Source organism: Andrographis paniculata, unplaced genomic scaffold (assembly GCF_009805555.1).
Source record: "Andrographis paniculata isolate CXL003 unplaced genomic scaffold, ASM980555v1 Contig46END, whole genome shotgun sequence".
NCBI classification, from domain to species: Eukaryota; Viridiplantae; Streptophyta; class Magnoliopsida; order Lamiales; family Acanthaceae; genus Andrographis; species Andrographis paniculata.
This window is the reverse complement of record NW_026137580.1, coordinates 3649902-3665427: the sequence shown is the minus strand read 5'-3', so window position 1 is coordinate 3665427 and position 15526 is coordinate 3649902. Positions and strand designations below refer to the sequence as shown.

The following is a 15526-nucleotide window of genomic DNA, read 5'->3' as shown; positions in this document are numbered from 1 at the left end:
AGAGAGTGGTACTCTTACAACCTAAACAATCTCTATTTATACTCATGGGGGTTGTAGAAATTCTTGTTTAGAAATTCATAATTAATTTTTTAACATATTTTCATAATCAAACTATGGTAAATGAGAAATAGACAAAATGATGTGATTATCCTTATCACAAAATTATATGCTAAATCGAGTTACGATTTCGGTTCGGACGTCGGACCGAATCGGTGAGCATATGGGTTGGATATAGAAGTTTGAAAAAACTCTATCCATACTAAATCGATAAGACATATCTTATAATTAATTTTTATATCTAATGTTTTATATCATATCGAGTGACCAGTGATTGAACTAGCCTCCGAACGTTGGGGGGACGGAACTGTCAAGTTAATCAATTTTTTATAGTTTGATTTTAATTTTAAAATTTTCAAACTGTTGTTTTTCGATTTGAACCGACAATTCATTCTAAAAAAAAAAGTGAAAATTACAGGAATATGAAATAAAATACTCCACAATTTTATACTTGGAAGATAAACAAATCTCTTGAGACTTAGGGGGATAATTTGTTTAAATTATATAAGAAAAAGTAATATTTTATACTAAAAACAAAATAAAAATAAAGGGCTTGGGGGGAGGGGGTGGCAGTTTGCCTCTCAGTAGATCCATCCAATGCTAGTGAGATATGATTCTTAATATCATATCTATTAATATGATTATTACCTAAATTATCCATGATCATATCAAAATTAAATGCTCAAAAGTGTGTTATGTGAAGCGTTCATACATTGGTATGACCCTAATCCTAAAGCTAAACACAGTAAGCCTATATTTCTTATTACCGTCTTATATTTTTTAACATTTCAAATTACAACCAAACAAACGTTAATTTTCGAGTGGTTTCACAATTTTGTATTTTTACTTTATTTATAAAAATTATAATTATTTATATATTAATTTTATGTTATGTAACAATAATATAATATAATGGTAAATGTAATATATATATGTATGTGTACAGGTGTGTTTATAAATATATATATATGTATGAAGATGTATATATATGTATATAATTATAGAGGGAGAGAGAGAAATATGATAGCCACAATAATAAATGCTTTGATTGTGAAATTCTGTATGTCCTCTTTCATCATTTTATCACACATATATAGTAGAATGAGTAATAATTACAGTACACGTAGTAGTGTGTTGTATAAAATGCATCCGTATACTAAAATACACATACGTGTATGCGATGTGTATAATATGTTTATAACACTCCCCCTTGGATGCTTTATAAAAAAAATGTGCCTCGTTAAAACCTTATTATGAAAAAACCTTGTGGAAAAAAAATCATAGCGAAGGAAAAAAAATACATCATTCTTGTATTAATGCGCTCCCCCTATTTTGGATTTTATTTGATGTCTTTCATTCGACGCATTCTAATTCCTCGTACCAATTTGTTGAATGTTGCAGTCGGTAGCGCCTTCGTGAATAAATCTGAAAAATTTTCAGACGATCGAATTTGTTGCACATTAATTTCACCACTCCTTTCAAGATCATGAGTGAACAAGAATTCTGGAGATATGTGCTTTGTCCGATCGCCTTTAATATATCCTCATTTTGATTGAGCTATACAAGCTGCATTATCTTCAAATAATATTGTAAGAGGTAATATATCTTTGGTAATCAAGCCACAATTTTTCTGAATATGGTGAGTCATAGACTTCAACCAAACACATTCATTACTGGCTTCGTGAATTGCTAAAACCTCAGCATGGTTTGAAGAAGTAGCTGTTATCATCTGTTTAGCATATCTTCAAGAGATTGTTGTTCCACTAGAAGTAAATAAATAGCCGGTTTGAGATTTTGGTTTATGTGGATCAGACAGATAACCAACATCAGCATAACCAATTAATTCATTTCGAGATTCACTTGAATAAAATAAACCAAGGTCATGAGTCCCCTGAAGATAACAAAAAATGTGCTTGATACCATTCCAATGGCGCTTTGTGGGGAATGCGCTAAACCTGGCCAGTAGATTTACTGAAAAATATATATTTGTCCTTGTACAATTTGCAAGGTACATTAGTGCGCCAATAGCACTGAGATATGGTACTTCGGGGCCAAGTATTTATTCATTTTCTTATCTTGGCCTAAATGGATCTTTACTGAGATCTCAAATCTGACCATCATTGGTGTACTCAGAGAGTGAGATTTATCCATATAAAATTGTTTTAATACATTTTGGGTATATGTGGATTGATGGATAAATATTCCATTGTTCACATGATCCACTTGTAATCCCAAACAATATTTTGTCTTTCCAAAATCTGTGATCTCAAATTCTTTCTTTAGATATTCAACTGTAATTTGGATCTCTTTTGGATTTTCAATTAAATTGAAATCATCAACATATATTGCAATAATGACAAAATTTGATCAATTTTTCTTTATAAAGACGCATGGGCATTTGATGGAATATGATTCCCTTGGGTTTAATGTATGCTTCAGACATATTGAATCCATCGGGAACTTTCATATAAATATCAGTATCCAATGAACCATAAAAATATGCAATAGCTATTTTTAAAAGACGCATATCGAGCTTTTCTCGCACTGCTAGGCTCACAAAGTATCTAAATGTTATTCCATTGACAACTGGAGAGTATGTTTCATCAAAATCTACTCCAGGTCTTTGTGAGAATCCCTGAGCCACAAGACGGGCATTATATCTCACAATTTCATTATGCTCATTTCTTTTTCGTACAAACACCCATTTGTATCCAACTGGTTTTTATACCTTCTGGTGTTTGAACAATTGATCCGAAGACCTCCATTTTGTTTAATGAGTCAAGCTCGGATTGAATTGCATTTTCCAGTTTAGCCAGTCATTTCTTTGCCGACATTCATGAACCGATTTTGGCTTTGAATCCTCATTTTCTTTCATTATATCAAGTGTCAAACTGTATGCGAAGGCATTATCAGTTATTGCCTCTTTACGGTTCCAACATTTTCTTGAAGTAACATAGTTAATTGAGTTTTCGATAATATCATCATGTTCTTCAAGATCGTGCTCTTCTTGAGCAATTATTTAAGGTTTGACTTCCTCATTAGATTGCGGTTTATCAATTTCATTCATGATATTTTCATGATCATCATGAATTCTTCTTTTTTTTCAAGGATGTTTGTCTTTGGAACCAAGTGGTCTACCACACTTTAAGCATGTCGCTGATTCATTAGCACTTGCAATTTGTTCATCAGGAAAATTTAATTTAACCGGAGCATTAGCAGCTTGGATATATGATCGAGTGACTTTGCTCGAGTCATTGAATGCATCCGCTAACTAATTTGCAATATTTTACAAATGTATAATGCGTTGAACTTCTAGTTCACACTGCTTTGTACGAGGATCACAAAAATTCAATGGGATTTTCCAATTAATATCCCTTTTTGATTCATTTTTGTCTCCCCCTAATATCGGAAAATATGATTCATCAAAATGACAATCTGAAAATCTTGCAGTGAATAAATCACCCGTCATAGGTTCAAGATATTTTATAATTGACGGCAATTCATATCCGACATAAATACCCAATCTACGTTGAGGACCCATTTTTGTACATTTGGGGGTGGAATAGGAACATAAACAACATACCCAAAAATACATAGATGGGATATATTTGGTTCGTGACCAAATGCTAATTGCATAGGGGAATAGCTATGATAGCTTGTCGGCCTTATTCTTATAAATGTTTCTACATGTAAGATTGTATGTCCCCAAGCTGAAACGGGCAACATAGATCTCATCAGTAATGATTTAGAAATCAATTGCAATCTTTTAATAAGTGATTATTTCAGGCCATTTTGTGTATGGACATGAGCAACTGGGTGCTCTACATTAATTCCAATCGACATGCAATAATTATCAAATGCATTTGATGTATATTCACCAGCATTATTGATAACGTAATTTGTGTTTTTGTATGTTTTTACAAATCCACATGGAATTTATATTTGAAAATCAGTGAGTGATGTTTATAGAAAAGCGATCAGATATAGTGAATCATGTGGTTGTAGACCCTGAGTAGTTATCACAATTATTTATACTCCTTTTTCTAGTGAGTTTCCAGGTCGAACACAAGAATTTTAAGTTATAAATTTCATAGACGAAGATCTTGAAAATCGACGAAAAATGCAGGAAAGGATCCGCTTGCAGCGAATCAAAATTCTAATATATTGAAAACAGTAAATAAAGCGGTAAACAAATGAGATGAGCGGGAGCGAGTGAAGCGAGGGCGGGATATGAAGTGGCAGCGGTAACCAGATGATCGGGACATGAGCGGAAGTGGGGACCAGATGATCGAGATATGGATGAATAGTGGTTACCGAGTGAACGGGACATGAGCGAGTGGCACAATGTATATATATATGTATGTAGATGAGCGACAGAGAATGAATGAGAGGTGTTGTGTCTGACTTGTGCGTTACTAAATGGATAGACTTTCCTAGATGTAATGAACGCGTGATATAAGTGTGTTATCGAACATATATGTATATTACGGAAACGGTTAGAAGGGGATGATGTAATTATATAAACTGAAATATAAAGAATACATAACACTGGAATTTTGACCTTAAGGGATTTACAACTAGACTTCAATGACACCCAGAATCGAGACATTATAAGAAAGAAACCCTACTGTCACTATAAATCTCTGTGACCTAATAGACCACCGTCTATGTAATATCCCGATTTTGGAGTGTATAAAATAATATTATTATAGCAAATAAATATTTTTATAATATTTTGGAATCAAGAAATTAATATTTTGGAATAAATTTTATTCCTATTTTATATATTGATTGTGATTGAAAAGACTGTTAAATGGATAAATATTGATAAAGATAAATATAAATTATAATATATATAATAATATTATAATAATAATAATGATAAGGATGGATGATGACGAAGATATAATAATAATATAATATAATATAATATATATAATAATAATATAATTTTATATAACAAACCAAACCTACCTGAAGGAAGGCCGAAGCAGAAGAACGCGAAGGAGAAAGAAGAGAAGGAAGAAAAGAAAGAAAGAAAAATATTTAGCCGTTCGATTTTGATTCCGACTTCGGTATTGTATTATTTGTTTTACGTAGAATTTAATTATGGATTTTAATATGAATTTCAATATTGGGAATATTAAATTAGAAATTCTTCAAAAATTCATAACCGGCTATTTGGCTATTTAATCGACAAATTTCTTTAGCTAATAGCCTATTCGTAGTCCTAGTATTATATTCTGAGAATTTCGTATCGATCCGAATCGGATTGAAAATGGCAGTGTATTGCACTTGCCTGTTTATTCATATCTTTAAGTATTTTTATTTAATAATCGGGCGATATAAATATTATGAGGTATAAGAGTTTTATAGTTAGAATATCGTAGTCTACTAAATATAAAAGTTTGAAACCCAACGAGCTAACTATAGAAATTAGCTTTTGAATAAGCAGGTAGCTCCTATGTATAAGTATATAGCTCAGCTGATTTGAGTAAATAATGGGGCAGGTGTACGTTGGAAGAGATTTGGGTGAAATTGCAGGAGCTAAGGAGTGTCGATAAGAGGTAAACAGTAGGGAATTAAATCTAATTTTAAGAAATTAGGTATGCATGTTGCATGCGATTCTAATTAATATGTTAATGTGATATTATCTGAATCATTTTGTCAGTGCATGTATATATTTATATATATGTGTGCGTATTCATGTGGGAGACTTCCCGGTTCATGATATTTGATATACGTATTTGATCGCGTAGGTGAATTTATGAAAATGAGGATAGGTGAGCTGTCTCACCAGCCCTTTTCGATAAATTCACTCATTTGACATGATGCACACATATTGCACGGTTTATCGGATATGTTTTATGGATCTATCGTATAGTCTCCGTGTGCGGTAGTGCTAGGCGAGGACATCATTTGGGGTTAGGATATTCGACCCCGATGTACCGTAACACTTTGGCGATAGTGGACGATAGTAGTCGGACAACTGGATGACTTAGTCGCACGGTCATTCAGGGATTAGACCCATTGTAGTTGAGACGTATTTGGTCTAATCATTCATGTTCGGTATTGTTCCACTTATTGGAGTAGCTACTAGTGAGGTCTACCGGTAGTTTAGGATCATATGCCAAACCTCAAATGTGATCCCGTTAGGGCGCGCGAGGAGGAGTAGAGTTTCCGGGTTTCCCTTGGGTGATTCCAGGTAGCACGGATTTTACTACATTACACGGGATAGGGCTAGTCAGTGGGGGTCCTATCTTCGCTATCACAGACTATGGGGCGTCTTGTGGATAATGGCGACAACGTTCGGCTATCCATGTATTGATTATGGGAGTGGTATGGTGGGTATTTGGAAGTAACCGGATGACCGTTATATTATTATGGGTTTATCAGGTCCTTCCTTGAGCCGAGGATTTTCCGGCTATTTATTGATGATGGTATAGTGAGCCTGTTATTACGTGGCCGAGGGTATTCCGGCTGCTCACTTAGACAGATGTAGTGAGCCTATGATTATGGAGCCGAGGTTATTCCAGCTGCTCGCTTTGGCGGATATATATATGTGAATGTGCATTGTTGTCGAGTTTGATATCTGTATTGCATCATTTCACTATTGGCATGACATGACACGTATTTTATGATTAACGGGAATTAGACTTTATTTTAAAAAGGTATGAAACGACATATTTCACGTTAGTTCTTAAAATGGATTTAATTCTAGACTGCTTTTAAGAAAATATTTGTTTTAGGTATGCATGGCACATCTAAGACAAGGGACATCTCGAGATATAGAAAGATGGGCTGAGTGAGTGAACTTACGTCTATTGTATTATATGTAAATTTTTAACCGGAAAAACCTCTTGTTAAGGGGTGTGTTTTGTAAATATTTATAAATCAGATTCTGTTATATAATAATGCGCTTTTATGGTAATTTTAGCCTTAACATTGTATTGTGGGGCCCGAAGTAGGAGGTGACGACCTCATGATGCAGTGTGGCGGTAGCATTTTCAGTCTGAGCCAACTGGGGGTGTTACAGTCTATGCCCCATTAATTTCCCCAATTTCTGCCTCATTAGTGGTTTTACCCTTCTGTTACCTCTTTTTAATCAAAATTGAATTCAGAACAGCAGTTAAGCAGGTCGACAAGGCTCCCGCGTACTTAACTACATTGAACTACTTTGAAACCACTTATGGCGCATAACAAAGCTCAGATAATCAATTCTTCTCATGCTCTAAACCAGTGAAATGAAATTCTCTATTTTTAAACTTTATATAAGTATGTAAAAAGTGTGGAAGAAATGAGGATGAAAAACTGAATGATATTTCATTATTTACTACGAAAGCAGATAAAGACTAGAACTACAAAATTGTAAAAGAAAATAGTAATCTAATCTAAGAAAAACAGTAAAGACTTGGCCAAGGGAAGAGGAGGAAAATCCCTACTCCCTTGGCCATTCCTGTGGAGAACTCCCTTACAGGGTTGGAGCTCTCGACGACAGGAAGATATATGGCCCTATTTATAGCAGGTTAAACGGGACAGTTGCAATCAGTTGCTGGCGGTTCCAACCGTTGGGCAGTTAGGCGGTTACTGGTAGTTATTCTGTTGAAACAGTTGCTGACCGTAACTCCCAGGGCGTTTGCTTTGATCGCATTAAATTGCAAGGGCTCAGATCTTCCTCGCTTGCCGGAGGGCTGGAGGGCATCAGCGCAGCTAGGCTCGCTTGTGCTGGTTGGAAATGAAATGGTTGTCCGCTGCAGTTAGAACACTTAGTTGGAATTTGGTGATAATCTGCAGCGGTGGGTGTCTGGGCTGTCGCTTGCAAGCGGGAGAGGCTGTCGCTTGCGGGTGGTGAAGGCCACCGCTTTGCCTCTTATGCCTTAGTCTTTTCAGGATATTTCTGGGCATTTGTGAGCGGAGGTGGCTACCGGTTGTGGCGCATGCCTTAGCTTTTCTGGCACCAGACTACCGCTTAAAAAGGGGAAAAATCATTAATAATCTCAACAACGAAATCTGGATCATGCCAAGTGATATAGATCAATAATGTATGCCATTTACACGTTATTATGATGGTTTTTATACAGAAATTCAAGTAATACACATTTTCGTCAAGCTAAGAATATGCTCATATTTGGGTGCTCTACATTAATTCTAATCGACATGCAATAATTATCAAATGCATTCGATGTATATTCACCAGCATTATCCAGACGTATAGTCTTAATTAGATTATCGGGGAATTGTACCCGTAATTTAATAATTTGGGTAAGCAATCTCGCAAATGCCATATTGCAAGTAGACAATAAACAAATATGTGACCATCTGATAGATGCATTAATAAGCACCATAAAATATTTATCTGTAAATACTGCATATTTGATTCCATCCAATGGCCCACACGGTGGGTCTATTGGTCCACATATATCCCCGTGTATTCTTTCCAGAAATGTAGGTGATTCAATACCTACTTTAGCTGACGATGGCCTGGTTATCAATTTTCCCTGAGTCCAGACAACACATGTTAACTCATTTGAGTTTTAACATTTTTTGGCCTTTTAATGAATGGCCATGCAAATTCTCAATTATTCACCTCATCATTATAGTGCCAGGATGCCCAAGACGATCATGCCATATTTGAAAATTGGTAGTCTTTTGATCTACCGTGAGGTGTGTTTCAAAAACACCTAATCTAGCATAATATAAACCAGTAGAGAGTGAGGGTAATCTCTCAATGATGCATTTCTTTTTATCAATGATATTGGTGATCTATAAAAATTCACCATCGGTATCACTCATAGTTTCAATATGATAACCATTTTTTCGAATGTCATGAAAGCTCAGTACATTTCTTTGAGCTTTAGTAGCCAACAATGCATACTGTAGCACAATTTTCGTCCCCACAGGGAGAAATATAATGGCTTCTCCAAAGCCTTTAATTAATTTTGCACTACCACTTATTGTATTGACATTCATCATTTTACTTTTCAAATTGGAGAAATATTTTTCATGTTTCAATATAGTATGTGTCATTTCACTGTCAATGAAACACATATTTGGATCATTTTGATTGGCATCCATTTAACCTTCAAATATAAATAAACACAGTATTAATAAAGACATATATATGTATTACAAAATGCATTACAAAAAGGTAATATGTGATAATTTAAATATTACAAAATATAAAATAGCATAATGTAAAATGACATAGTATGTCTGTCACTGGGGGTTTGTTGGATCTACGACAAAATCCGTTATATCAAGATGCGTTGTGTCGTAATCTAGAAGATCATCACCAGGTTCGTCATCGTTATCAACGTGATTAACCTCGACCTCTTTCCCTTTTTTTCCTCTGCAGTGAGGCTTGATAAAGATCGGCTAGGTGTTTGGCTGTTCTGCAGGTATTGGCCCAATGGCCTTCATTGCTACACCGATTACAAATGCCGATTTGCCTCTTTTCCCTGTTTAGCCTTTTCGTCTATATCCCCATATTGGGGTTTACTCTACTTCCTGTTAATGTCAAAACTTCGGTGATTGTAAGGGGTATATTGACTGCGTTGACTCTCACGACCATGACCACGTCCGCGGCCTCTACTATGTTCTTGGCCTCATTTAGAAAATGTTACGTTCGCTTCAGGGAACGGACTGTAACCAGTGGGTCGGGACTGATGATTTTTCATCAGTAATTCATTATTTTGCTTAGCTAATAAAAGACATTGAATGAGCTTTGAGTACTTTTGAAATTTTTTCTCACGATACTGTTGTTGCAGCACAACATTGGAAACATGGAAGGTAGAGAGAGTCTTTTCTAATTTATCATTCTCATTAATATTTTCTCCGCAGAGTTTTAACTGAGATATAATCTGATGGATAACAAAGTTGTACTCTGTAACAGATTTAAATTCTGCAACCGCAGGTTAAGCCAATCATGTCGGGCTTTCGGGACAGTGATATATTTCAAGTGCCCAAATCTCTCCCTTAATTCATTCCACAAATCTAGTGTACCTTTCACTGTCAAATATTCGGACTGTAAAGGAATGTCCAAATGACGACGGATGAAAATAATAGCCTTAGCCTGATCTTGGCTTGTAGTCGTATTTTCACTGGCAATTGTATGAACAAGGTCCATAGAAACCAGATGCATTTCTTCATCCAGGGACCAAGTCAAAAAATTATTGCGGTGAGAGACAAAGGTTTAAAAGAAAATTTTGCAAGATTTTCTATAGTTTAGAAAATAGATAATATAAAGATAAAACTTACCAAAAATAAAATAGACAAGAGCCTTCGTACTGATAACGTATTATGTAATAATAATATAATATAATGGTTAGTGTAATATATATATGTATGTATATGTACAAGTGTGGTTATAAATATATATATGTATAAAGATGTATATATATGTATATAATTATAGAGGGGGAGAGAGATATATAATTATAGAGGGAGAGAGAGAAATATGATAGCCACAATAATAAATGCTTTGATTGTGAAATTCTGTATGTCCTCTTTCATCATTTTATCACACACATATATATATATAGTAAAATGAGTAATAATTACAGTACACGTAGTAGCGTGTTGTATAAAATGCATCCGTATACTAAAATACACATACGTGGATGCGATGTGTATAATATGTGTATAACATTTTAGGGGTTCTTTGTTTTTCTTATTTTGGATACAAATTTATATTATTTAAATATGATTTTCAATAAAACTATATTTTCTTTGTCTCAGAAGAATGTATCCCTTTGGGGTTTTGTAGTATATTAAAAAGTAATAGTATTTTATTGGTTAATGAAAGTATGAAAAAAGCTTTGATAATTTTGTCCTTTGACTTTATGTGTAAAATAATTGTATGTGTAATGGTATATTTGTAAATTGAGTAGAAGTTAAGAGTATTTTGGTATTAGTGTATTGACAATACGATTTTTTATATATATTCAAATACATGGAATTTTAGTCAAAAATTTAGATGTAATGGCTTATTGTGAGCGATAAGATATAGCAAAAGTTTGTGGTTGTAGACCCTGAATCGTTTATTATAATTATTTATACTTTTTAACTGGTGAGTTTCCAGGTCGAACACAGGGATTTTAAGTCGCAAAATCAAATCAGGTGCTAATCTAGTGAAAGCGGAGAAAAAACAATAAAGAGACTCGCTTGAAGGCGAGCCTGGATCTAAAACTACAGATAGCTGGAAAACTAAAGAAAACGGTGAAAGTGAGTGGGGGTGAGTGGAGCGGTGGTGAGCAGGACTGGTGCCAGTGATGGGTGAGCGAGAGGGGCATGAGAGGAGCGGCACAATATATTTATATAGATTGAGCAGGAGAGGGTGATAGAGAGGTGTTGTGTCTGAATTGTGCGTTCCTTAATGGCTAGATTGTCTCGGATGAAATGAGCGAGTAATGCTGGTCTTTAATCGAAACATACATGTATAATGCGAAAGCGGTAAGAGAGAGTAATGTAATTATATAAACTATATTATAAGGAACTTTGATCACTGGTACTTGACCTTAAGGGAGTTACAACAAGACTTCAATGACGTCCAGAATCATAATATTATATGAAAGAAACCCTACTGTCACTAGGAATTTCTGTGACCCAATAGACCACCGCCTATGCCCCGTTAATTATCTCAATTTCTGTTTCATTAGTGGTTTTACCCTCCTGTTACCTATTTTTAATCAAAATTGAATTTAGACCAGTAATTAAGCAGGTCGACAAGGCTCCCGCGTAGTTAACTACATTGAATTACCTTGAATTTGTTTGTGACAAAGAGACAAGACTTGGATAATCAATTTTTCTGCGTTCTTTCTCAGCGACCTAGAGTTCCTTACAACTAAAGTTTATATAAGTGTGAAAATATGGAATATGTGATGACGAAGAACAAATGATATTTCATTACTTACTACCAAAACAGTAAAGTTCTATTGCTACGAAAACTGTAACTTAAAGCGATAAATTAGAACTAAGTAAGCAGTAAAGTGCGGCCAAGGGAGAAGAGAGATCTCAACTCCCTTGGCCATTTCTGCTGAGAACTCCCTTACAGAGTTGGAGCTCTCTGGAGGCAGGAAGACAACTAAGAATGCACGTAAAAAAGAGTGCTTGTATACTCCTCTCGAAGTATCTTTTACAAATGAATATCTGGCCCTATTTATAGCTAATGAAAGTGGTAGTTGCAAGCAGCTAAGACGTGGTTCCAACTGCTGGGCAGTTAGGCAGTTGGCGGTAGTTATTCTGTTGGAGCAGTTGCTGGCCGTAACTTCCAGGGTGCTCGCTTCGCTTGCTTCGACTTGTAAGGCACAGATCTTCCTCGGTCACCCAGATGGTTGGAGGGCATCACCGCAGCTGAACGACGTCATCTATACTGGCTGGTAATGGAATGGCTGATCCGTTGCGGGTTGGACACTTAGGCATTAATTTCAGTGAGTTGTCGTCGCTCTGCTGCGGTGAGTGTCTGGGTCGCTGGCATGAGCGATGATGTCTTCGCTGGTGGAGCTGATGCGGTTGTCGGTTGCTTTTCATGCCTTAGCTTTTCTAGACCTGAATCACCTCTTAAAAGGGTAAAAATTGTTAATAATCTCAACAAACCAATTATGGATCATGCCAAGCGGGATAGATGAATAAAGTATGCCAAAATCAGATATTGTGATAATTTATATATAGAAATTCAAGTAATACAAAGTTTTGTTAAGCGGAGAATATACTCATATTTGGAGTCATCATGTGTGATTACTTTTACTAAAATAGAAAAGTGATACTTTTAAATGAGACGAATGAAATATATATTTTGCATTCATAAAATATCATATCAAAATACTATTTAAACTAAATATAGAATTAAATCTCAAACTCAAATCAAAATCAAACACATCCTAGTGTTTTATTCATTTAATGTAATTAGGTAAATATATGTAGTAGGTTAATTACATAATTAACAATGCATGTACAATTCATTACATATAATAAAATTAAATACAATAAAAATACAAAAATTTAATGAAACTTTTACATAATATATGTTCTAATTCACCACCTACATTACATATAATAATAATTAAAAAAATCCTAATTAACCACATAATACAACGATTCTTCCTAATTTAAGAAAAAAAAATTACAGTGGGAAACTTTTCCCTCTCCTACTAAACGTGTTCCCTCCAAAACACCAATAAAATCACTCCTAATTTAACCCAATTACCCCCAAAAACTTCCTATCAAATTTTCCTCCTGATAAACAACACATAAATCACAGCTATAAATACGCCATTAATTTCTATTCATACAACCTTATTTATTTCTCTTCATACACAGCTACTACACTAAAAAGATGGCAAATAAACACCTTACAACAAATGAGCACCACAAACTTGTCGAATTTATTTTGGGAAGGTGCGATCCATTCAGAGAGCTGATTAAAGGTACGTTTCTTGAAAGCTGCCAAGAGGTTTAAAATATACACCAAGACCGTTGCTAGGTGATGGAAATCTGCACAACAAAAAATATCAAAAGGTGAGGATTTTAGTGTCCAAAGAAAAAAAGGAAGTGAGAGGAACGATAAAATCAAACCTGATTTTGAAGCAATCGAGAAGTTATATGTGCTACCACGTTCTTCCATAAGAACTCTAGCAAAAGGGATGAAATGCTAAAAATTAACAATACACGGATGGGTAAAAGAGAAGCAAATCAGATCTCATACAAATGCAATTAAGCTAGAATTTACCGAGGCAAACAAACACGCATGGTTAAACTTTTCCTTACAATGGTTGATGTTTTCCGATGCATTGAAAATTCAGAATTTAAGAGCATGCATAACATAATTCATATTGATGAGAAATGGTTTTACATGTCAAAAGTTAGTCATCGATTTTAGTTGACACCACTAGAAAATAAACCACATAGATCATGCAAAAGAAAAAAGTTTATTACAAAGATCATGTTCATGTGTACAGTATCTCGTCCTATCTGGGATAATGATGGGAAATTATTGTTTAATGGGAAAATTCGAATTTTCCTATTTACTAAAAAAGTTCCAGTTGTTAGGTCTAGCAAAAATCGATTGACAGACACATTGGAAACAAAATCAATGCATTATGTAACAAAAGATGTTATAAAAAGTTGTTTAATTAATCAGATTAGCCATAATTAATATTTTCAAAGACATTAAATGTAAGAAAACTTAATATGGAAGTCTTATACTCTATGATTTAAAGTAGAAGACCCAATGTTTTCTTTCTTTAATGTTGCATCACATTAGACTGATATTTACAACAAACAAATATGTAATTGTCTTTTTTTTTGGGGGGGGGGGGGGCATGTCATCCCGAACATTAAAGAAAGTGGTCATAAAGTTTTTCAAAAATTTTATTCATCCAACAAGACAACGCTAAAACTCCACATAAAGGGAGATGACGCGGACTTTCACATGCAACAACAACAAATGGTTTCAATATTGTTCTTACTCAACAACCACCTAATTCACCCGATATGAATGTGAATGATTTAGAATAGTTTCGAGCAATTCAAAGTTTGCAAACCGAAAAAGCATGCAAGAATGTGGATGAGCTTGTAGATGTTGTCCAAACAAGTTTCAATCAGTTGACAACCGAAACATTAAACAATGTATGCTTAAGTTTAAAAAGTTGTATGATTGGAGTAATGAAATTAAAAGGAGATAATTGCTACAAGGTTCTACATTAAAAAAAAAAATAGTTATTTAGGAGTAGAAGTCTCCCAAATTAGCTAACAGTTCCAATGGATTTAGTTCATCAGTGCATTCACTATCTCATTGAAAAAAAGAGAGGTGAAATGAGTAATTTAGGTTATTAAAGTTAGAAACTTGTAGTTGAAAATCCTTTTGAGAATATTAACGCTGTAAATCATTTTGATTTTTTATATTCTGGAAATGATCACACAAATGCAGTTGTAAATACCGTACAATCATTGCCTAATCAAATGAAATTTGATGAAATGTTTGTTTCTCCAGATTTACTCAATTTGGTACTTAAACAAATTGGGGGAAATTGGTGAAACATGTTTACAGTGAGTATATGTCGCTAATCGAAAGCAAATTCAAGGTTGAACAATGCACATATCAATATACAAGGGTGTTTTCAATTTTCAACATAAAACGTTGATCACTACTCCAAACCCAACAATAATAGAGCATATATAAGAGTATGTAACAATACATTTATGCCAAATTAAGAAAATTCATGGTCGAAAACTTAAACAACCATGATATGAAATATATTCTTTTAGTGATGGTATATATTAGTTCACATAAAGCAGTCAAAGCCACACAGAGGCACCACAAGAGTAAAAGATTAAAATAGATCTCACCGACATCCTCAAAAGGGATATGAATGCGAGGGTACACGGAATCGGGAGGGAGTTGAGAACACATCTTCATCGTGCTCTTCCTCCGAATTAGGGACACACCTTAATTTTGCCCAAATTTCATCAT

General features: G+C 34.5%; 1 long non-coding RNA gene across 1 annotated transcript; it reads right to left on the bottom strand.

Moving 5' to 3' along the window:
• Window positions 1-13168: 13168 nt before the first annotated feature.
• LOC127252440 (uncharacterized) lies at window positions 13169-15526 on the bottom strand. The gene is made up of 3 exons (XR_007839086.1): window positions 15403-15526; window positions 13630-13685; window positions 13169-13548 (listed from the first exon to the last, which is right to left on the bottom strand). It is a non-coding gene; the product is annotated as an uncharacterized LOC127252440 (long non-coding RNA).